The sequence below is a fragment of the Bubalus bubalis genome, chromosome 2, assembly GCF_019923935.1.
Source record: "Bubalus bubalis isolate 160015118507 breed Murrah chromosome 2, NDDB_SH_1, whole genome shotgun sequence".
In the NCBI taxonomy this organism is placed as follows: domain Eukaryota; kingdom Metazoa; phylum Chordata; class Mammalia; order Artiodactyla; family Bovidae; genus Bubalus; species Bubalus bubalis.
In genome coordinates, this window is record NC_059158.1 from 10,157,941 (window position 1) to 10,182,347 (window position 24,407).

At 45.5% G+C, this 24,407-nt stretch overlaps 2 long non-coding RNA genes across 3 annotated transcripts; both read right to left on the minus strand.

Moving 5' to 3' along the window:
* Positions 1–1,011: 1,011 nt before the first annotated feature.
* LOC112579500 lies at positions 1,012–10,714 on the minus strand. 2 transcript variants are annotated; one of them, XR_006639898.1, is made up of 3 exons: positions 10,550–10,714; positions 2,573–2,667; positions 1,012–1,293 (listed from the first exon to the last, which is right to left on the minus strand). It is a non-coding gene; the product is annotated as an uncharacterized LOC112579500 (long non-coding RNA). The 2 variants fall into 2 exon arrangements; XR_006544167.2 differs by lacking the exon at positions 10,550–10,714 and adding an exon at positions 8,567–9,738.
* An 11,141-nt stretch (positions 10,715–21,855) lies between these two features.
* On the minus strand, positions 21,856–23,594 carry LOC123329009. Its single transcript, XR_006544168.1, has 2 exons — positions 22,783–23,594; positions 21,856–22,125 (listed from the first exon to the last, which is right to left on the minus strand). It is a non-coding gene; the product is annotated as an uncharacterized LOC123329009 (long non-coding RNA).
* Positions 23,595–24,407: the final 813 nt, after the last annotated feature.

The following is a 24,407-nucleotide window of genomic DNA, read 5'->3' on the forward strand; positions in this document are numbered from 1 at the left end:
TCTTATAATTTTTGGAATATTCATGCATGGAAAATGTCAGGCAGGGCATACAATGCAAATATGATGAGTATCCAAAATATTGGTTTTTATGAGCTACAAAATATGAGTCTGGGTGGACTGTTGGTGAAAACAAAAAAAACAGAGTATGGTGCATAGATACTGGAGAAAGGGCAAAGGTTAAGTGAGGGACCTCATTAACATCTGATGCGATTCTTAAGACAAACACATTAAATGGGAAATACCACAATCTGATTTCTTGAGTTTACACCATGGGCTTCCACTGAATTCAAGAACTGAGAGGATAAATAAGACTCTGGGTCCCTACAATGCATCTTTGCCATCAAAGAAAGGCAGTGCAGGATGTCCAAGGTTAAGAGTCTGCCTTCCAATGCAGGGGCCATGGGTTGGATCCTTGGTTTGGGCACTAAGATTCCACATGCCTGGAGGGCAGGGCAATTAAGCCACAGTGAAGAGCATGACTAAAACCCCAACTAAAACCCAACACAGTCAAAAATAATTAATAAATAGTACCAAAAAAGGCAGTGTATTCATAAGCAGAGTGAGTAGCAAAGTGTCACTTACTGAAGGGACTGGTCTTAGAGCAGGGGCATAGAATATAACCAACAACATGTCTTTCTAATTAAAAATCATATTTTCATTTCTTAAAGTAATCAAATCCATACAAGGTACACTTTAAGAAAATGTAATTTCTTAAAAATTATAAATATAAATGATAAATATAACATTTATATTATCCACATGTGATGGTAGCAATTAAAATTTGAAAAACCTTATAGAAGTTAAGAATGTGTTACTTCATCATATGTTGATTATTTAACATATTATTCAGCATTTTCTTATGTCCTACCAAATCTCACTGTGACACTCATTTTACAGGAAAATTGGGGGGAAAGATGGCCCACCAAAGAAATCTCTCCTGCCGAGTTCCACATTACTGTGGGTCTCTGCTGAACTGTCATTTTTTTTTAAACAATGATCCTTAATTTAGTCAATCATAAGTCTTTATTTACAACCAAAGGATATCTAAATTGAATACTTGGCATCATCTCTTTCGGTGTGTTTAGGAATTAAATCTCTACCATTTGGAATCCAATTTTTAATTCCAAAACTATCAGGAGTCCCCAGATGAGCGAAGTCCTCACCCAGAGACTGTAGAGGGTGATAGAAATTCAACCGAGTCAACAAGCAGAGCATCTGGCAGCTGAGCTTTTGCTGCAGTGGTTGTTCTGTCTTTATTCAAATGGATATGGGCTCTGCAAGCCACTTTGTGTTCTAGAAGAAAAACAACAGATGCTGACGCACAAGGAGAAAGGGCTGAATTTTTCCTTAAAATTCTGAGCCTCTGAATACATGGTTTCATCCCCAAATCCCTTCTCCAGCGCCACCCCTGCCAGAACTCTATTCATTAGACTCCATCATTCCAAGTCAATTCAAATACACACCGAAATGTCCTGTAATGAGACCCAAACACTACACAGCCGCACTGAGTCTCAGGTTCTCATATTATGTTGGCATAACTTTAAATATTAAGCAACCCTCCCAGCCTCTGGTTGTTGTCACTCACTACGGGAGACACATGTCATGTTATCCACCCCACACCGTTTTTCCTTTTTCTGACAAGAGCACCCCCTTTTCCTGGAGGTAATTATCCTTCCGCAACTCCTGGCAGGTAATGGCTTCCCCAGCACACCCAGCAGAGACCCTCCCCAGATTTCACAAGTGGACACCGAGAGAAGAAAATCTTGTTCCCCGAGTGCCTCTTCTTGCGGCTTAGAAAGCCTGGAAGCGCTCTCTGCAGACTCGCCCACCCCACACCCAATCTTTGGCCCTTTGAAAGTCAACGAAAAAAAGTAAGTAGAGAGACATCATGACATCATCCGAATCCTTGGAGCCAGGAGGGCCTGAGCCTGGCTTGACCTCTGAACTTGCAAATTACACTGGCTGTCATAAGGTCTTTGGTAACTTAGCATCCTTTCTACAACACGTACATTTTTTCAGTCCACAGATGCCACTTTTAGGATCCTCAGTGGTTATTCAACACTTCTCCTCCCCACCAGGCTGGGTTGAAAACTTTCTTCCCACACACCTAAATACAGAACATTGGTCTTTTCCTCTTTTGGTTACATATTCAGCCAATTTTATTTCATGATGGAAGTGTTTCTCACCAATTTAGCTGCTATCTTTGGGGAACTGTCCTCCTAGAAAGTTGTAGTGAAACTTTCTTCCCATTAAGGCGTTGGGTTCTTGTTTCACTTCCCTGGTAAAACTGTCTCTAATTATACTCTCTAGATTTTTTCCTTCCACTACTTACTCTGCTGTTCTTAATTTCTTTCTTCCTTTGCCGTCTTTTCCTTTAATGTCTTCCTAAAGCAGGGGTTCTTAACAAGGTCCATACTTTAACCATCAATGGGGCTTCAGGGATTTATCAAAGTCTCTTGAAATTATATGCAAATTTTACATGAATTTGCACATATACATATGTCATCAATCACTGGGTAACAAAGCACCCCATAATTTAGCAGCTTAATAAAACAAGCACTTATTAACTCACAGTTTGGGTGGGTCAGAAATCCAGATGCAGCTCAACTGGGTCCCTCTGTCCCTTGCAATGCAGCAATCAAGGTGTTAGTCTGGGATCTGAAGACCCTGGAGAAGGAAAACACACTTCTAAGCTCACTCATGATTATCGACAGGATTGAGTTTCTCCTGAGTTGTTAGCTGTGCACGTGTGCTTACACTGCTCAGTCATGTCTAATTCTTTGAGACACTATGAACTGAAGCCCACCAGGCTTCTCTGTTCATGGGATTTTTCCAGGCAAGAATATTGGAGTGGGTTGCCACTTTCATCTCCTGTGGATCTTCCCAACCCAGGTATCAAACCAGTGTCTCCTGTATTCGCAAGTTGATTCTTTACCACTGAGCCACTTGGGAAGCCCCGGGTTGTAAGCTGGGGATCGACCAATTCTTAACCACATGGGTTTCCCATAAAGTGGCTCACAGCATGGCATCTGGCTTCCCTCAGAACCAGCCAAAGAGAGAAAGAGAGGGTGAGCAGGGCAGATGTCTCTTGTGATCTAATTTCACTAGTGACATCCCACACCCTGTTCTGTTCCTGTGATTAGAGGCAAGTTGCTAGGTCCAGCTTATTCTCAAGTGAAGAAGGTGCCAAAATTAGGAGGTGGGATCACTGGAGGCCATCTTAAAGCTTCCTGCCATAAAATATTGTGAAGAGGAAGATGATTCATATCTTTCATCAATTTTTTATTTCTGAATCAACATTCATATTCTCTGTTTCTGTCTCAACCATCCGTTTCAATCAACGTCTTCCTCATTTTCACAAAATCACTAGAAATCATCTCTCCAAAACATGCTGGAACTCGCCCCCCTCCCTTCTCTTAAATTTTTATGATGCAAAAATCTTATGTTGTCACCCATTCCCATCTCTGTCTCTCTCTCACACACACACACACACACGCTCATGCACACACACACACACACACACACACACACTTTATTCCAAGGTCACTCAATTAGTAGTGGACTGTTTTGATCACATAAGAACATAGGACAAGAACTCTATCTTGTAGAACACTGGTCCTTATACTCTTTGACTCCTTTACACACTTAAAATTATGGTTAAAAATTATTGAGACCTCTAAAGAGCTTTTGTTTATTTTGTGTGTGGTTAGTTGCTTAGTCATGTCTAACTCTTTGCAATGCCAGGATTGTAGCCTGGCAGGCTCCTCTGTCCATGGAAATTTTCCTGGCAAGAATACTGGCACAAAAATCACGTTTGTAAATATCATGACCAAACTCATCATGAGTCTTTAGGTACTGGAAAGCAGTCAGCTTGCTTCATGGTAAAGAAAACAAGTTTTCCAGAATTCTAAATTTCTCCAAATTTTATCATGGGCTATATACACACTGTTAGTTATTTCCCTTGAAGTAACAGGCCCACTTCATTCATTTTGGGGGAAATATCTGCCTAATAACCAAGTCTAAGTAATCATAGTTTGTCTGATCAGTTGTTCTTTCAAATGAAAATCATGTCCCATGCAAAAATGGGGCTCAGTTCAGTTCAGTTCAGTCGCTCAGTCGTGTCCGACTCTTTGCGACCCCATGAACTGCAGCACGCCAAGGCCTCCCTGTCCATCACCAACCCCCGGAGTTCACCCAAACTCATTCCATCGAGTTGGTGGTGCCATCCAGCCATCTCATCCTCTGTCGTCCCCTTCTCCTCCTGCCCCCAATCCCTCCCAGCATCAGGGTCTTTTCCAATGAGTCAACTCTTTGCATGAGGTGCCCAAATTATTGGAGTTTCAGCTTTAGCATCAGTCCTTCCAATGAACACCCAGGACTGATCTCCTTCAGAATGGACTGGTTGGATCTCCTTGCAGTCCAAGCGACTCTCAAGAGTCTTCTCCAACACCACAGTTCAAAAGCAGCAATTCTTTGGCGCTCAGCTTTCTTCACAGTCCAACTCTCACATCCATACATGACCACTGGAAAAACCATTGCCTTGACTAGATGGACCTTTGTTGGCAAAGTAATGTCTCTGCTTTTGAATACGCTATCTTGGTTGGTCATAACTTTCCTTAGGAAGCGTCTTTTAATTTCATGGCTGCAATCACCATCTGCAGTGATTTTGGAGCCCAGAAAAATAAAGTCGGACACTGTTTCCACTGTTTCCCCATCTATTTCCCATGAAGTGATGGGACCAGATGCCATGATCTTCTTTTTCTGAATGTTGAGCTTTACGCCAACTTTTTCACTCTCCTCTTTCACTTTCATCAAGAGGCTTTTTAGTTCCTCTTCACTTTCTGCCATAAGGGTGGTGTCATCTGCATATCTGAGGTTATTGATATTTCTCCCAGCAATCTTGATTCCAGCTTGTGCTTCTTCCAGCCCAGTGTTTCTCATGATGTCCTCTGCATAGAAGTTAAATAAGCAGGGTGACAATATACAGCCTTGACGTACTCCTTTTCCTATTTGGAACCAGTCTGTTGTTCCATGTCCAGTTCTAACTGCTGCTTCCTGACCTGCATATAGGTTTCTCAAGAGGCAGGTCAGGTGGTCTGGTATTCTCATCTCTTTCAGAATTTTCCACAGTTTATTGTGATCCACACAGTCAAAGGCTTTGGCATAGTCAATAAAGCAGAAATAGATGTTTTTCTGGAGCTCTCTTGCTTTTTCGATGATCCAGCGGATGTTGGCAATTTAATCTCTGGTTCCTCTGCCTTTTCTAAAACCAGCTTGAACATCAGGAAGTTCACGGTTCACGTATTGCTGAAGCTTGGCTTGGAGAAAATGGGGCTAGTTCAACGCAAAAGTGCCTTCCTTGAGACAACCATCATACATAGTACACAGCAGAATGCTTGATTCATACATGCCATTTTGTCACACAGAACAGGAGAAAGATGCACTGTGTTGAGATCTGACCTGTCTTACTGCTTTATCAAGGTCACTGTTGAGCGACATGGACTTTTCTTTCTCCAGCCAGTGTGGGAAGGCATACATCCACCAGCAGTGCAGGCTGGTGCTGCTGCCTGGAATCACCCAAAGATGCCAGCATTTTACTTGCCATTGCTTTTGCATGAACAGTGCAGATGTCAATATGTTGAAAAGAGCAAATAACATCTCAGTATTATTATGAAAATAGTTTTTGACATCATGGACACATTCAAAGTGTCATGGGAACCCCCAGGGATGTGTAGACTATACTGAAAACTATTGTAATAGACTGTTTTATATTGTTTTTTTGATCCTAACACTTATTACACTGAAGGAGCAGGATTCGATATACCGTGTGCTCACTACTGCTTAACTAGATCTGATGGGAGAAGGAGTCCTATAATAAAATTACTCTTTTGATTTCCTGAGCATGACTCATCCATTGTCTCCCAAATGTCACGAATTCACAAGTTTTGCCAGAAAAATCGTTTTTTAAAAACTTAATATTTAAAAGGAGCTTTTATCCAGCTGAAAACAAGTATACTATCTTGCCACAAATCTAAGAACTATATTAATAACCATAATATATAAAAAATCCAATTTTTGAAGAAACTTTAATCCAGTGTATTACTTAAGGTCATTCCAGGTACCTGCAGTGATAGCTCATGTTTGAAAAAATGGCAATAATCTCTTTGTATCTTTGAGCTCCTTCACTTTGCCAAATTCCATTGTATGCAAATTTATTTCCATATTTCTCTTAGATTTTTACATCTACAGATTGCAAGTCCCTCCGGTTGGGGATAATTTAAGAAAAGGAAGCTGGGGATTGGGAAAAAGAAAAGGGAGGTAAAACAGATGGCAGTGAAGAAATAGAAGTTTGAGCCTGAAGCTCTGGGAGAGAGAAACGGGGAGGAGGCGGAGCCGCAAGAAGGAGCCCCCGCGCTGCCCTCTTGGGTCTGGTGAGGCGGGGAGAGGAGGTAAATGGGAAAGGGACTGCTACAGTGTTTTCCTTGTGACCAGCGCTGGGCCCTGGCACTGGAAACCAAAAACGCCTCCCCAGATGTGTTAAATAAAGCTTGCCCCCAATTTTTTCCATTTGAAAAATCCAAGTACTTTTGTGTCTATGAGACCAAGGCTGGATTTAGGACATGGAAATAACCAAATCTAAGTTATAAAATCAGAAGAGCATTGAGCATTTGGAACAAAGAAGAGGGTAGGTTGCCATGTATGTACACACACAAACACACACACACATCATCTCTTCGTGTGCATGTGTTCAGTAGTGAATCAAAATAATATTGAAAGCATCTTGTAACTCGCTCACAAGATGAGAGAGACCACGCAAAGTCGCCATTGAGCAAGAGAGCATAAATGGAAATTAATAGTATAATGTCCATCATAACCCATTCAAGTTGTGAAAATGCCTTTCAGGGTCTTATGTCTCCTGTTATCTTTATTGTGAGCAAATATTTCATAAAGTATTTATGAGGATTTTTATTGGCTCACTTGTTATCTTGGCTCTTAAAAACCGTCTTTGCTATAAGGCAGTGTTTTCAGGTTCGCTGGAACATAACAGGGGTGGCGGATGGGAAGCGCTCTGAGCGTCTCTGCCCTCCTCTGAGAACATCTCTGCTTTGACCTAGTTTGCATCTTGGTCTTCTCCCCAAGATTTCATCTCAAGAAAGGGCTCTGGTACTATAATAGACATATTTTTAAGTAAGAAAGCCAAGGTCATAATGTCTAAAGTCCCTTTAAAATGAACAAATACTACATGCCAAAAATATCCACAAAATAACATACAGAGACATGAACAGGCATGTCATAAAGAGGACACTCAAATAACCAATAGGCATATAAAAACTATTCAACTCCATCAGTCATCAGGAAAATGTGAATCAAAACCACAAAAACAACGCCATTGCACACCCACCGGCTAGATTACTATTGATAAGACAGCAATACTAAACTGTTGGCAAGAAAATAGGAAGATGGGAACTTCAACTGAATGCTGGTGGGTGTGCAAATACCCAGATTCTGGGAAAGATTGAAGGCAGGAGGAAAGGGGGCGACAGAGGATGAGATGGCTGGATGGTGTCACTGTGAGCAAACTTTGGGAGATAGTAAAGGACAGGGAAGCCTGGCATGCTGCAGTCCATGGGATGGCAAAGAGCTGGACACGACTTAGCCACTGAACAACAAGTCAGAAAACAGCAGTATCTACCGAAGCTGAGAAGGCACATGCCTGGCAATCCTGCATTGGTCTTCATACATGCTTATACCCAATTTTGGGGCATGAGAAGACATTCAAGAGCATACATCGTAGCACCACTGTTAATAGGCAAAAACTATTAATAGAAAAAAACTATTTTTTTCCTAAAAAAAAAATAGGAAAGAAACAGTTGCTGTCAACAATAAGGCAGACAGTTAAATATAGAGGCAGACCCATAAAGTGGAAAACTATACATCCATGAAAAGGATGAGTTACTGTCAGATTAAAATAGCAGTGAAGAAAAGAAGCTAAGCATAAAAGAGAACATGTTGTATGATTCCATTTACATAATGCTCAAAAACAGGCAAAACTGCAGGAATGGACATCAGGATAAGAGTTATTTTGTAGGGAAGGGTCTGGGGTGGTTTCTGGTATACTGGCAGGATGGTTTCTTCATCTGAGGTCTGCCACCCAAGTTTGTTCCCTTTGTGAACAGACATCAAGATGTATATGCTCCCGACAGCTTTGTGATTTGTGTACTCAATTTATGGTATTTCAATAAGAAATTTACTTGAGAAAAAGAAAACTAAGAAATGTAATTTTCATGTATGTAGAATTTTAGGATCCTTTACTATCCCAATCCTTCTGTGTACTTTCCCACCCACCTCCCCATCCCCACATATATTTCTGATTTTTTTCCCCTAGATCCTGGGCCAATTTAAAATTTGTTCACTATGTTTCAATAAGGTCTATTTTAAGGGATTGCTACTCTAAACCATCACCACTACTCTATAAGCAGAAGTGCTTCCTCGCCTCCTCCTGGCACACCTGCCCTGAAGAGATGAGTTAATAAACACATTCAATGCATGTGTTTTGAACACCTACCTGAGCCAGGCACTGAGCTTGACTCTGGAAATGCACGGGTGAATGGGGCGGACTCAATCCTGGCGTGGTGGTGGTGGGCAGGAGGGTGGGTTACTGTGTTGATGGGGAAAATCTGCAGTTAAAATCAGTTGTCCGAGAGCGTGTTAAATCCCGAGGTGAGTGAAGGTCAGACGCTGGCGGGTCACACAGCAGGGTGGATGCCTCTACTCAGGTCTCTAGGACACGTTTCTCTCCCCTACTTTTGAGGCCAGTTGTTCTTACAGTAGCATCCAGAGGGTGACGACTCATGATTGTTCTCTGTTTCCTGTTGTTAACCTGTCACCTCGAAGTAAGCATGGAGAATCGGCCTGATTGGGTATCTTCCGTTAGCTTTAATTCTGCGCAAGAATTAGACCCTTTAAAGTACCTGATGAGGGGAGGAAGGAGAAAGTGGGAAGGAACATCCATAAAGAAAGAGAATTTTCAGCAGAAAAGACGGGGACATTGCTGAGACGCAAACAGAAGCAGGAAGCATCTCTGTTGCAGCCTGTGGATGGTGGCGATGGTGGTCTCCCAAAGCTCGGGTGTGTAGGTGCTCAGGACCTGGAGAAGGAAGGTTCTGGAACCACCTGCCTGACTAAATTCAAATAAGAAAAAAGTTCTGACTTAACTTTTCTGCTAAGGAAACCAGGATACATTTGGGGAGAGAAGAGGATCAATCCACCACATGTCTATACGGCATTAGAAACCCTCTGACACCTCATTGGCTGTAGCCAATGTCTTGACATCTTCCTACCACGGGGATTTAAGAGACGGCACAGGGCTCACTTGATAAGATACGTGTAAAGACCTTGCACAACGCCAGGATTCCCAGCAGCAAAACACTAACAGCTTAGGCTCCAGGAGAGATAAAAATGGGGGTGGGGGAGGAAGGAGGGAGAGGGAAGGGAGGGAGCTGGGAGAGAGAGATTGCTTGCCACAGCCAGAAGACATCAGGATGCTGAGAAATAAAGGGAAGGGAAAGGTGATGAGAGGCAAAAAGTGATGCTGCCTTCATTTCTTAAATTACCAGGGAATGAGCCTCATTACAGTTCTCCATCTGGTAACCTAGCTAGAACATTCTCTAACCAGCAGGGCCCCCATCAAGCTGGGATTATTGTGGTTATTATTATTATTTATTACATGGTGATATTCAAATACCTAAATTATGCAACTAATCCCCCTTAAATGCCACATTCTAAACAAATGCTTTCCAGAATACCATCTCTCGTTATCATAGTTTATCAACTAATTACGCCAGGTCCACCTACCTCTTTACCACAATATAATATTCAAAGCAATTACATTAAAAAAGAAAACAACAAACTTTAGGCAGTATGTCTTCCCATGTAACAGAAATGTAAGTTCCTTCAAAGATTCTCTGAGCTGCGGTTTCTGCCTTTGCATCCATCCTCTGTCACCAGCAGCGTGGATGCTGGTCCCCTAACGAGCAGTCCCACGCTGCAGAGTGCAGGTTCCTGTGTGGCGCATTAACCCCACTTTGCGGTTCCAGAGCTTCAGCCTCGTGACCCCCTTCTCCATGGCAGGCGCCTGAGCTTCCAGCAGCTTCCTATGGCAGGATCCGTATTTATAATTCATGCCTCTTCTTTGGTTTCCTTTCCAGGTCTCTCTGGGCTGGTGCTTAAACAAAATCTCTACCCACACCAGGCACATGCTAGTCCTTCTTCAGTTAATAATTAATAGCAATGATGATAATCAGCACAGTTTTTGAGATTGGTTTATCTTCTGTCTTGCATCTAAGGATCACTTCTTTCCTCTCTTCAAGGGGTATTACTGAGGCTAGGCACAACTCAGACATCCCCAAACATCACTGACTGCATTTTATGTCGCAGTTAACAAAAAACCCAGAGAGCCCATAGGGGAAATGCGTTCTTTGGCCAACAGATCTGATCTGTCCTTAATGTGGCAACAATGTTACAACTTGTTCTGAGGGCCCCCTCTTACCTATTCCTCACTAGACTCAGCTCTTGTCCTCAGTTGAACCCGAGTCTACCCTCAGGCTCTATGGATGGAAAATGCCATCTAAGTGAAGCCAACAAGTCTAGTCTCAGGTACAGTCCTTAGATCAGCAGCCTCAGCATCATCTGGGAGTTTATTAGAAATGCAGACTCTCGGGTTCTCACCTGAGACCTTCTGAGTCAGCATCTGCCTTTTAACAAAATTCCCAGATGAATCGTGTGCACGTTGAAGTTTGAGAGGCCGCGGTCAATGCCTCTTTCACAGTAATTGTCTCAGGGCTGACCCATTCGGCCAATTACAACCAAGGGCCTCCAATTTCCAAACCTTCGTGTTATTAGTAGGCAAGTCACTTCTCACGATGACTGGATTTGAACCTAGATGTGTGTATTTTCCAGTGGCTGGCAGCGCTCTTACAAGCAGTGAGGGAGAGAACACATGAAAATCAAGCCCACCCAAAGGAAGAGAGAGTGACCAACCTCGATGACATGATGGAGCCTGTCTTCACCTGTGCCAAAGGCCACATCTTTAACAAGACAGTCCAGATACCCAAGACACACATCGTTTTTTGTAATAAAATAAATTCAAACTTGGCTTTCTGTCACTTGCAACTAAAAGAATCCTAAATTATTCAGGGCCCAACTCCCAAAAGAATGTATCCTCTGCCCATCCACCAGGGTAGACAGTGTCTGACATTTTAAAGGCAAGTCTAAGTTTAATTGTTCTTTAACCTGGTCTTTCAAAACAGCTCCTAGGTTAGGCCTTTAAAATACATACCACCTCAGTGGGGAGAAAAGACCCACAGGCCAAAGGGTACCACAGGTTTCAACGTTTCCTTTCTGCTTTTAATATATTAGATGCGACCCCTGCTTCCCCTTCTCCTCTTAGAGATGAAAGACTCCTTGGAAATGCCAGGCACGCAGCTGTCATTTGGAAATGACAGCCAGCCTGGAGAAGGTTAATGCTCTCATCAAAACCGCCCATCTTCTAAGTTGGTTAAATGGATCTTTCTGGTTCACCTGACTGCCTGCTCTTTTCCCAGATAGCCCAGCACCTCAGTGAAGTATTGTTGCAATGTAGGTGCCTTTGCCCAAGTACTTTGGGCATCCAGGTTATCCATGGGTCCCAGGTTTAGCAAAACCCAACCACAGAGGTGCCTGGCACAAGCCAGAGGAGGCAGAGCAGGCCAAGTACTACTTCTGCAGGAACAAAGAAAAAGGGACTCTAGAGTGTTTGTCACAGAAAATTTGTCCCCAAAAAATGAAGGTCTCAACTGCTTGCCTCTACCCACTCCATCGGCTTCCCAGTCCTGCCAACGCTTCTCATGGAGGAGCCCATGTGCCACGTGTCCCAACATCTCCTGGGGTGTGTGCTACAGCTCGGGCCCCCTGGGCCTCACGGTTCCTCCTCCAGACCGTCCAAGCCCCGAGTTAATTATTTCACTGGAGTTGGAATTGATGTGCTTAATAAAGCTCCATTCTGACTCTGAAATTCAATGACCCTGTCAAGACAGAGGATAACCCCGTCTCCGAGAGGCTGGTGTTAAAAGTGCACGGTTAACCCAATGAGAAAGACGCTTGCCAGGGAGGGAAGAGGGAAAAGCAGTCTTGAGTCAAGTACACAGATTAGCTGATTCAGTCAGCTAATCATGCAGCCTTGCAGTGAATGAAACACAGACCAGGCAGTGTTAGGGGATATCGAGGTATGAGTGTGGAACTGAAGAAGAAGCAAAAAGGGACTGAAACAAAGAGAGGCTCCATGCAACTCCCATGGCAACTTCTTACCTCACCAGAGCTCAGACATCCCCAGAAAAATCAAGTACCTCCCTGCACAAGTTAGGAGCGTTTCTGAAGCATCTTCAAATGCAAGTGACTCTAAAACCCATTGACAGACATTTGGGGGCATTTTATCTTGGACTTTGGAAGAATTTCCAGATAATATTAGCTTTAAAATTAGAACTTTTTCTAAGATGTGTTTAAACAACTAACCTCTTTACCTGGGCCAGGAGGTGTAGATCAGAGCACAAACACTCACTCATTTATTCTATGGGAAGAGCCATCATCTGCCGAATGCTCTTCCTTTCAAATAGCTCTGCTCTGAGAGTTAGCCCGAGTGTATGCACTGGGAATATGTGCACTTACCTCCCTGAGATCATGCTGCCAGTGTTCTGCATGGCAGCTCTTCCGTGTGCCAGGAGCAGTCAAATGAGAACCAGAGAGCCGTGCTCCCTCATTCTTCAGCAAATCAGTCGTGAACAGTGTATTGGTGCCCTATTACTGCTATAACAAATTACCATAAACTTAATGACTTAAATGGAGAAGGAAATGGCAACCCACGCCAGTATCCTTGCCTGGAAAATCCCACGGACAGAGGAGCCTGGTGAACTAAAGGACCCCTGCTGGACTCACAAAGACATGACTGAGCACACATACATGCAATGACTTGAAACAAAAGAATTCATTCTCTTAGAGTTCTGGGAGCCAGAGCCTGCAAGGAATCTGGTGGGCTAAAATCAAGGGATGGTGAGGGCTAGATCCTTCTGGAGACTCCAGGGGGAGAATCTATCTCTTGTCCCTTCCAGCTTCCACTGGCGGCCAGCATCCCTTTGCTTGTGGCCACATCTTTCCAATCTGACACCATCTTCACACTAACTTCTTCTCCCCTGTAGTCAAATGTCTCTCTGTCTCCCTCTTACAATGACACGTGTGATTTCAGCTGACCCTTGAACAACACAAATTTGAACTGTGTGGGTCCACTTATACACAGATTTTTTTCTCCCCTAAGTATTACTTTGGCCACCTCATGCAAAGAGTTGACTCATTGGAAAAGACTCTGATGCTGGGAGGGATTGGGGGCAGGAGGAGAAGGGGACGACAGAGGAGGAGATGGCTGGATGGCATCACTGACTCGATGGGCGTGAGTCTCAGTGAACTCCGGGAGTTGGTGATGGACAGGGAGGCCTGGCGTGCTGCGATTCATGGGGTTGCAAAGAGTCAGACACGACTGAGCGACTGAACTGATCTGGTCTGAAGTATTACAATATTACACTATATGAGGTTGGTTGAATCCACGATGTGGAACGATAGACAGTAGGTCAACTATGGCACTTGAGCAGCTGAGGATTCTGATATTGAAGGCCAGTCCTAGAACCAATATCCCATGGATACCAAAAGACCGTTCTAATTTCAGGGCTGACTCAGACAATCCAGAATAATCTTTCTATCTCGAGGTCTTTAATGTAATTACAGCTTCAAAATTTATTTTTCCATGCAAGATAACATTCACAGGTTCTCAGGGTTAGAATGTAGATATCTTTAGGGACCATTATTCAGTCTACCATAACCAGATTTGATAACTGAAGAGAGGGCTTGTTGGGGCTGGGGAAAAGACAGTGTCATCGCTTGCTGAGAAGCAGCCAGAAATCGAAGATCTTGTTCCTCTATTACCTAGAAGAGCACATTCAAGCAGCTTCACTGGCTCCATCTCATCTCACACAGCTGGAACATTTATAACCCTTAGAGTTGCTACACAAAGCTGACAGTGGTTGAGCTTGACTCCAAGAAGTGGAGTCGGGAAGGAATTCCCCACCTCTACGTCATCATTCACTCATATTGGCCATGTTACACTTTTAGTTTTTTTGGACACACTTGACAAGAATGAAAGAAGGGTTACAAACCTACTTTACAAATCAGTAGAAAACACTAGCAAAGCAACAAGAATTGACTCGAAATTCCTTCCATTGCTGATTGTCTTCTCATATGGAGCTGGTTTGACAGGAGTTCCAAGAAGGGATAAAGGGAGGGAAAAAAATCTACTTTACAAGTTTTTAAGGGATGCTGAGAGATGTGTATTCTATGTTTGAAAGGGATGGTTTAAGACAGTCTGACTTTGTGACTGGAGCAGGCATTTAATTATGGGGTTTTAGGCCTTTTTATGTTTGCCTATGAGAGGAATTCTTTGTAAATCAGTAACATTAGCCATATGAAAAAATGACTGATTCTTTGAACTGAATTCCCACAAAGTAAAACAGAACCTAGTCTAAACACATTTTCTGATGTCCTGACATCATTTTATGACTCTGCACCATGTTGAACACTTCAGCTGGTGTTCAGGGCGGTCCATTTCTCACTGCCTCGTGGTCTCAAAACCACAGGTCAATGTGCCAGTTGAAATTGTCTAAGTCTTAGAGGATGAAGTTCCCTAAGTCCCAACCCTTCCCATTTCTCTCCATTGCTGCCACTCCCTCTGGCTCTGAAATGCATCCCAAATACTTTACCCCAGAGGACTGCATCTTCCTGCTAAATATTGCAGCCGAGCACGGACAGCCAATGTTACCCCTTTCTTCCCTTCTCTGTCAAACCTAGACTCCCCTGCAGGCCCTTTTTTAGTCTCAATATATTCTCTCCTTCTTCTCTGTCTCTCAGAAAGCTAGACCTTGCTTCAACCTCTCTTCTATTCTAGATCTTTCTCCCTCAGCAAAAACTTCAAGGCCCAGGATATTTATTTACTCAATCAAGTAGCCTTACATGTGCCAGAATCCACCCTGTAGAATTGCAGAGTTGATTTTTTTTTTAACAGGCACCTTTGGACATTCAAACATTTGGAGAAAGTTAGAATAGGAAAAGCCCAGAGGTAGCAAAATCCCTCTGAGGCACTGACAACTAAAACGTAGATTTATTTGGTTGAATAGAAGCAATGGATTTCTGGCAAGATCAGTTTCAGCTAGAGGCTGATAAACAATCCTGCAGTTATACTACTTCATAGAAGGACAATGAGAGGAGAGCGAATTGAGAAACAAAAATCCATCGCTCAAAATTCCTTGACCTTAAGCACAAAATCACTCCAGAATGGCCCCAGCAGTCTGAAAGGCAAACAACATGGTTATTTTTTTTTAAGTCTATAAACGCGCTTTACCTGCCAGCAGAGCTGTTAGAATTTAATAGGCTCATACCGACACTCAAGTGTTTTGAAACACCTATTATAAGGGTTGTTTTCAAAACCAACTTTTGCCCAACCAAAGGCAAGGGAAATTAACCCCATGAGAGAGACAGGAAATTGACTGCATGGATTTTTGACTTTAGTGACGTAGGCTCAAAGGCTCTAAGCTGGTGTACACACCATTTAGTGGAACTCCATCTCTGCAGGTCTGTTGGCTGTGCACAAAGAAAGACGTTGCTCAGACTTCCTATGACACCAGTAGGTGGGGACCCAGATTATGAGGAACATCAGTGGAGACCCATCACCTGGTCCCCCTTTCACAGTCACACCTGATCTCTTGTGGAATGGTCATATGGAGACACAGAGGTGGCCCTGAACCAACAATGAATGCTCACAACAACCTCATGGGTTGTGAATAGTAATATATAATTGCTATTATAATTATTCTTAATTATAAAATTATGGTTTTTCCAGTAGTCATGTATGGATGTGAGAATTGGACCATAAAGAAGGTTAAGTGCCGAAGAAATGATGCTTTCAAACTTTGGTGTTGGAGAAGACTCTTGAGAGTCCCTTGGACTGCGAGGAGACCAAATCGGTCAATCCTAAAGGAAATCAACCCTAAATATACATTGGAAGGACTGATGCTGAAGCGGAAACTCCAATACTTTGGCCGCCTGATGCAAAGAACTGACTCATTAGAAAAGACCCTGATGCTGGGAAAGATTGAAGGTAGAAAGAGAAGGTGACAACAGAGGATGAGAAGGTTGGATGGCATCACTGACTCAATGGACATGAGTTTGAGCAAACTCCAGGAGATGGTGAAGAACAGGGAAGCCTGGCATGCTGTAGTCCACGGGGTCACAAAAAGTGACAAGACTGAGGGACTGAACAATGACAATTATAAAAAAGGAAGCTGAAAAAAAAAAAAAAGAAGCAAAAACAAAAACGGAAAAAAAGATTAACAAGGAAGTTGAGGCTTGGGGAATCCAATCTCTTGCCTACTCACACAGTCAGTAAATGACAGAATTTGGGTTATTTAACAGTGAATAACAGAATTAGGGCTCACCCAGGGCTTTCTGCCTCAGGAGACACAACCCCTGAGCAACCTTCCCTGGAAAATGTCTAAGGACGGCTGGACTGTGGGATCACTGAAGTACCTCTCTGGACGTTTCTGATTCTTCTAATTTAACAATTTCTCCCTCCAAAATGTCTCTTCTGTGCCATTTCTATATTGCAAAGCACAACCTCTCCCCAGCTCCACCACCTCTCTGCTCTTCCATACTGGATACTACCCTTTGACCTTTGAGGCAAAACACTGATGCAGAAATAAGCTCAATGCTCACAGAATGGACTAGAATAAAGCCCCCAATAGCTAATGTACTCTTTTTTGCCTTCTCACTGATTTTTTTGCATCTGATACCTCTTTTCAGCCTCCCAATAACCCATGAGGTAGGACTGCTATTACTTCATTTTACAAATGAGGAAATTGAAGGTGCGAGACATGAAGTCATCTGTCTAAGGTTGTGTGATGAGTTCACGGCAGAGGCAGGATTTGAACCCCATTCAGTGAGACCTCACCACCTACATTCTCTCGCCTCCAGTGCTCTGCCTTTCTGGCTCCCAGAGCAGGAGAGTAAAGTGTGAATTCTCCTGGTGGCCTGGCTCCTCCCGGCCAGCTGCTGGATGTCCTGAGGTGTTAGATCACTTGCCAGTCTCCACACGGAGATTCCAGTGCACAGAAGCAGTGTCTGCCCAGCGGAGTTGGCCGTTCTCTGTCAGCCCTCCCTGTCTGCAGGGACAGCCCTCCGGTTAATTTACAATGGGTATCATGAAGCTGTGGGTGCACACGCTGGTTAGGGAGCCAGTGTCCATTGGTGGCACGCATCCTGCCATCCAGGGCTCAGCTGCCCCGGGACGAACAAAGGACTCTTGCCCCACGGATGGATGAGCTTCCTAAGGCAAGGCAGGCAAACTAAGATGCCAAATCCTTGCTAAGAGGAGAACTGATTGCTTCTCCTCTCCAGCTCAAAGGAAACCCAGAACATGTTACCCTGGATCAGGGGTCATGAGGACTGTGGGGTCAAGCCTTGGGGTCACAAAGGCCACCAAGGCTCACCTTTGGCATATGTTCACACGAATATGAGATTAGCCAGGATGATTGGAGTAAGCAGCAGTGGTCCAACAACTTGGAACTGAGCTCTCCTTACAAGGCCACACTACTTCTAGTATACAGTAAATGAATTGTTGCAATAAATCTAGTTACCTTGTTATAATGCAAGCACATATCATTGGCTTTGAGGGCTAATGACAGAATGTTCATTTGTTATCGGGAGCAACCAACCTTTTCTATAGGACCAGTTAGTAAACATGTCAGGCTTTCTAGGCACATACAGTTTCTGTAGTATATTCTTTGTTTTGAATTTTTTTTTTTTTAATGACCCTTTTAAAATGTAAAATCCATTCTTAGCTCATGGGCTGTTCAAAAACAGGCTGCAGGCCAGATCTGGTCTGCAAGCCATAGTCTGCCATCCCCTAAATTCAAACATATAAAATATATTACAACCATTTTATTATACCTCGTTTTTTTTTTTTTTTTCACTAGATGCCTCAAAAAATTATATGAGTGGCTGGAGTTGAGGTTCACCAGACTCCAGCCAGACCTCATGGAAAAACTCTATGGTCTATTCTTAACGTCCTAGTCAATGCTTCTTGCACATTCCATGGAAATATGAGGTAATCAGTGAGAGGAAGATTTAGGAATAAGCGTAACAAACATTAAACTGTGAGTTTTATTATTGCCTTTGGATGAATCTTTGGAAATCATCCATCTTTCCACTTAGGTTTCCCCATCTGTACAATGAGTGTGATAACATTGGCACAGATTCTGGGCAGTAACCAACAGGTTATTTGTGTTCCTGTGGTCTGGCACATTTCTGCTCAGAAACTACAAGTTTTTAGGTCAGTTCCTACTCTGTGGCTTTTCAGTGGAAGCATTTACTATTTCCTTTGGCAAGAGTAGGAACTTGTTGATGGGAAGGTGAATAATCCTGGGTCAGCAAAAATACTTTAGAGCCTGTGGAACGGCATTGCTCTGTAACTCCCATTGCAGGAGAGCTTTGCTCATGGTGCAGTGACCTGGGGTGACCCTGGATGACCTTTAACCACACAAGGTTTCCCTCTGCACTGACTCCGCACCTCTAAATGGACCAAAGACCCTGGAACCAACCTCATCATCCAGTTGGTCAAGAATCCCAGGAGGTCTTACCCAAGTCTGCCACCGCAACTCCATCCTCCTAGGTGGATGCAGAACAGTGATGCACCCTCAGGGATGCAGGGAGCATCCTGCAGAGCAGTGGTCCCTGACCTAAGAGCCAGCAGACCTGTATCCGAGTCTCAGCTCCACCCCTCATCAATATACTACCTTAGGAAATTTCTCAATCCTTCCGTGTGTGTGTGCGCACACGCACGTGTTTCTGTGCTTGGTTGTATCTGACTTTTTGCAACCCCATAGCAAAGAGTATTTTGTAGTCCACCAGGCTCCTCTGTCCATGGGATTTTCCAGGTAACAATATTGGAGTGGGGTGCCATTTCCTCCTCCAGGGGATCTTTCCAACCCAGGAATTAAACCCGCATCTCTTGAGTCCCCTGCATTGTCTTTACACTGGATAAAATGAGGACCTGGAACTAAATGGTCTCTAAGAAACATCTGCTTTTAACTTTCTAAGTCCCACTAAGCCAACTGCTTCCCCTCTCCCCAGTAAATGCCATTAATTCCTGCTTCCTAAAAAAATTCCTACTTCCCAACAAAATAAAAGGTCAAGAAAGCTGAACCTGCCCACACCCTCTTCTCTCCCACCCTCTAAATGACTGACATCCTCTCTCAAGTTTCCTCCCCAATTTCATAAAAAGGAAGGAAGGCATCTTTTTCTCTGGGGATAAGAGCCCCTTAGGCCCACGGCCCCTCTGTCCCACCCATCTCAGGATCATATTCCTCCCAGGGCATCTCCACTCTCCCTCTCTCCATCTGTCCCCTTTCCTTGAGGAAATGCATCCCAGTGGCCCCATTTTGAAGCCCCCACCATCAGCTCTGGCGGGGCCTCCTGGAGCGGGAGCACACAGAGCCCTTTAAGGAAGGGCCCTGAAGAGTCTGCTTCTCAACTGGCTCACCCCAGCCCTGCTGAGAAACATGTCTCGGAGGGAACCCTGTGTTCCCCATTTCTGGATCTCAGCACCAGCCCGGTGCTTGGCATAGAGTAGACTCCCCATCACATGTTTCAAGTTATAGGGAAATAACTGTACCACGGAAGGAAAAATGAATAGTCACTTCTGGAAAACCACGCCTCTCTTCTGCTTGGGAAAGCTGGCCCCTGCGAAAAGGACCCACTTAGTCCCAACAGATGAAAACTAGGGACCCGCAGTGAGCTGAGCTCCTTAGTTTTCATCTATTGGGAATTCTTACTGCCAGCCGAGAATGCAGGGCAGGCTAGCAAGGATGGCTTAAATGGTTCTTTTCTTTTCTGGCTGTTTCCCCCTCTTTCCTCCCCTCTTAAAAAAAAAAAATAATAATAATGGTGGGAGGGGGGCAATTAAGGAGCTGAGGTTTTAAACCTCCCCAGAGGTCAAACAAATTGCATTTTTGCTACAGAGAGGGGGAGGGGAGGGGAGGGGCAGATGGTAAATCGGCTCCGGAGACCCTTCCGTGATGTCTTTCTCTGGGCGTCCAGCTGGCAAGACCGCTGCAGCGCGAGGGGCAGCCCCTCCGGTGGGCAGATCCGATCGCAAACAGAGAAACAAGGCATGCCAGCAGGAGCCTCGCCGGCTGGGAAATTATTTCCTAATAAAACTACAAAGGGAAGGACGGTAACTGGACACTGCTGACAAGTATTGTTGTCTTGTATCAAAATCTCTTTATAAACCTGTTTGAAGAACAGAGCTGGCTTCTCTTTGAAGTCCCAGTTCAAAGCCTCAAAGCCATTGACTTGCGGGGTTCCTGGCCCCCGTGGGGGTGGCCGGGAAAACAGGAGTCAGAGGAACTTAGCAAACTTTTCAGCACAAATCTGCACTCGGTGCTCCGGGACAAGTTTTTGGTTAGACTTCCCGTTGGGCTCCTAATGATTGATAACACCCACCCCCAGACACCAGGCGTGTTCTGCCGGTGATCTCATTCAGCCCTGGGAGGTAGACACTGCCACCTCCCACCTGAGAGGTGAGGAAATGAGAGCCGAGGCCCCAGCTCTCAGGCTGACTCCAAACCAGGCCCGTCCTCCAGTCCATGAAAGCCCGGCCTTTCATCCCTACACGTGGGCTGCGGTGCCACGCAGACCCTGATGGGCAGGTGTGTTGTATTAGCAGCACCAGGAGAAGGTCAGGATGGAAAGAAAAGGTTACAGGGCAGGTTGTGCCTCCCAGCAACCTCTCTGTTTAAGCAACACAGGACCTCTACGCTGGCTCTAAGGACACCGAGAGAGGGTCCCTGCCTCAATTTCCCCACACCCAGGTGGGAATCAGGCCACTAAGGGCACAGACCAAAACCCTTCCTGGAAAAAGGAAAACCTCCCGTTGTCAGTTGAAGGGTTTCCCACTACCTACTCCCCGCCAAGCGGTTGAACCCCCAAGACTTATGGATGTGGCTTAATTTGGAAGTTGGGTCTATACCGATGATCAAGTTGAGGTCAGTAGGGTGGGCTCTAATCCAATGGGGCAGCTGTTCTTAGTACAAGGGAAACTGGGACACAGAGGCAGACAGGCAGAGAGGGAAGATGAAGTGAAGACACAGGGAGAAAGCCACCTACAGACGCCTGCAGCCTCCAGAAACTGGGAGGAAGGGCTGGACAGACTGTTCCCCACACCCACAGAAGGAACCAACCCTGCTGACCCTGTGATTTTGGACTTCCAGCCTCCAGACAGACGGGGAGAACGGAAGAGCTGTTTAAGCCACTCAGATGGTGGTGCCTTGTGATGCCCTAGAAACGAACGCACCTCCCAGCCCTGGTGTGCGTGCTCAGTCATTCAGTGGTGTCCGACTCTTTTGTGACCCCATGGACCCCATGGACCCACCAGCCTCCTCTGTCCATGGGATTTTCCAGGCAAGAATACTGGAGTGGTTACCATTTCCTCCTCCAGGGGATCTTCTAGACCTGGGGATCAAATCTGTGTCTCCCGCATCTCCTGCAATCGCGGGCGAGTTCTTTACCACTAGTGCCACCTGGGAAGCCCTAGACCTAATAAAAATGTCTGCTCTTCTGACTTTATAAGCGAGGTCATGGCTCCTAAGACCCCTGCACTGTGGACGCTTAGTCAGGGTCTCCCACCAGGAACACAGGAGACAAACAAGGGGAGTCCTCCTGTCTCTAGGAGATAGAGGAGGTTTTCGTTGTTTATTCTTTTATTTTTCTGGTACAAACTGTGCAAAATTCTGTCCAGACCCAGTAGCCACTTTGGTGTCCCTCCCTGGCCCCAAACTCGCCGAGCCTTAGGGAGGTGTTCCTCTCTCTTCTCCGCTGGTCGGTAGGAAGAGGCATTCGTTGGCAGGACTGTTTCCCGAACACATGGGCCAGGGCTGGTAAATATTCTGCAGTTCTTTTGCCTCGTCAATCAAGGAGGCGGGAGGGAGGCGGGAGCATCTGCTGAAGACAACAGTCCTCAGACATCTTTCCTCCAGGACCAAAACCTCGAAGAGCTGACACCCGTCATGTCATGCAGCCTAGCTCAGCACGGGTCTCTGCTGGACGCTCTCACTCTCTGCCTGGTGTGGTTGCTGTTTAGTCCCTAAGTAGTGACTCTTTGGGAACCCACGCACTGCAGGACACCAGGCTTCCCTGTCCTTCATCTCCCAGAGTTGGCTCAAACTCTGGCAGCAGCAGCATGTCCATTGAGTTGGTGATGCTACACTCTGCCCAGCTGGATTATAATTTTCCTCTTTGCCTTTAAGGCCACGGGACCCTTTCCATATATAAATGGGGGACAGGTTGTGGTTTACTGCAGTCTCCATGAGCCAGTGACCTGGCCTGTTGGTGGCCATTTCCCCCCAAACCTGAGTTGGCACCCCATCTTCCCAGGAGGACTTGTTCTCCCACACATTCGCCGCCCCCGCTTCAAACAGGCGCCTCCCATCCCACTCTGGAAGAGACAGACCCAAACCTACACCATATTATTAATAGTGATCTCCTCGGAAACAAAACAGCCGGCCCAGTAGAAAGCTTTTGGGTGGGAGGGGCGTCCCTCAGGCTGCACCCCCAGCCATCAGTGTGCTCCCGCTTGCCATCTCGTAAACACCTCACCTCACCCGGCTTCTTGGGCATCCGCTGCCAGGGGAACAGAGGCCGCGGACCCCGGGGGGCGCCAGAAAGACTCGGGAGGAGGAGGCTGGGCGTCGGGACGGGCATCTGTCGTCTCGGCAGGTCTCGCCTTGGCAGAGCATCCCTGAATCCTTCGTGCCATGCAAATGAGGTGCCGGGGAGGTCACTGCCTTCTGCCCGATTATTATCTCTGACATTTTATTCATAATAATTACAGAGCCTTTCCACCTTCAAAGTGCTTGGCAAACAATAATTAATTAATTAACACTCGTAACACCCTGGCGAGGTAGCTTAGTGTTATTAATTTATCTCTAGAGTGTATTATTATCTGCCGTTTCCTCCCTCCCCGCCGAAGCCAGTAAGCTTGTGCGCTGCGTTTCTTCTTGTCTTTTCTGGGCCAACCCCCAGTTTCCTACTTCCGTCTTCCACTCTCACCAACGATGCTCTGCAGCGATGCGCCTCTGAGTGCCGGCTGGCCTGCACACCCCTCTTTGGCTTGCTTCGCTACAAAGCACCGCTCTGCTTGTCTGTGTGGGAGCTGGGGCCTTGGACTGTATTTGTTTCTCTCCAGGCCCAAGACTCCCACTCCCAGCGCCTCTCGTTAACTCAGTTCTCACCTCTCTCTCCCCCAGCCCGCTTTCATTCTGTCCTGGTCCCGCGGCATCCCACCCCCACTCCAACGTCATCTTTTTTTATGATTCCAGCACAAAAGGGGCTCTCCCATCTCCATTCTTAAGCTCTGTGCTTCCTTCAGTCGCTACAGTTCTATGTACCACTTGGCTCACCATCCTTTCTCCTAGTTATCTGGATTTTAATTACGAAAATTAGTCTTCTCTGAGGGGTGCTTCAAGGAAAGCTAACATTTAACTCCTCTCTCTCTGCTCCTTATTCTCAGCCCCCTACCCGTCTTTAATCTCATCGTCAATCTCATCTTCTTGGTGCCTCTTGCCCCCTCCCTGTCTAGTCCTCTCACCCCTCAGCCGAGGCTTATCCTTGGCCTATCCCATGCTGGTCCTTGAGTGCCGGCTGCAGGCTAGGTTCTGTGATGGAGTAGGGGGCAGGGGGTGGTGGGGAGTAAGTAACAAAGATAAAATTAGAACCCAGGCTGCCGCGTCAAGGAAGATGAGATAAGCAGGGCAACATGAGGCCTTGAGAAGAGCTGTGGGAATTCACAGGTGGTGATTAATGGTGATCCTGCCAAGGAAGAGAGGAGGGGGTCACAGAGATCTTCACAGAAGTGAGGACATTTGAAAGATGAGTGGGTTGATGCTTGCCTGGCAGAAAAAAGAAGCAAAGGGCATCGCAGGCGTTGGGAACAGTGAACAGTGGAATGTAAGTGTGACCTTGGATTGCTCAGCCTCTGACTAACAGGGCTTGGATAACCCAGCCTCTGATTTCACCTTGGACCATCTGTAGGCTGGTCCTCCACTGTCACCCACTGAATGAAGAGGAGGGGAGGTGGGGGAGGGGTGGCGAGGAGAAGGGAGGGGGTAGGAATTGAATGTCACAAGCTTGGAGGGGGCAGTGGCTTTAGGGAGGATTTCATAGGGAGAGAGAGCAGGGACGATTCATATCATGCAGCATTTCTCTCCCAAAAATTCCCCTCG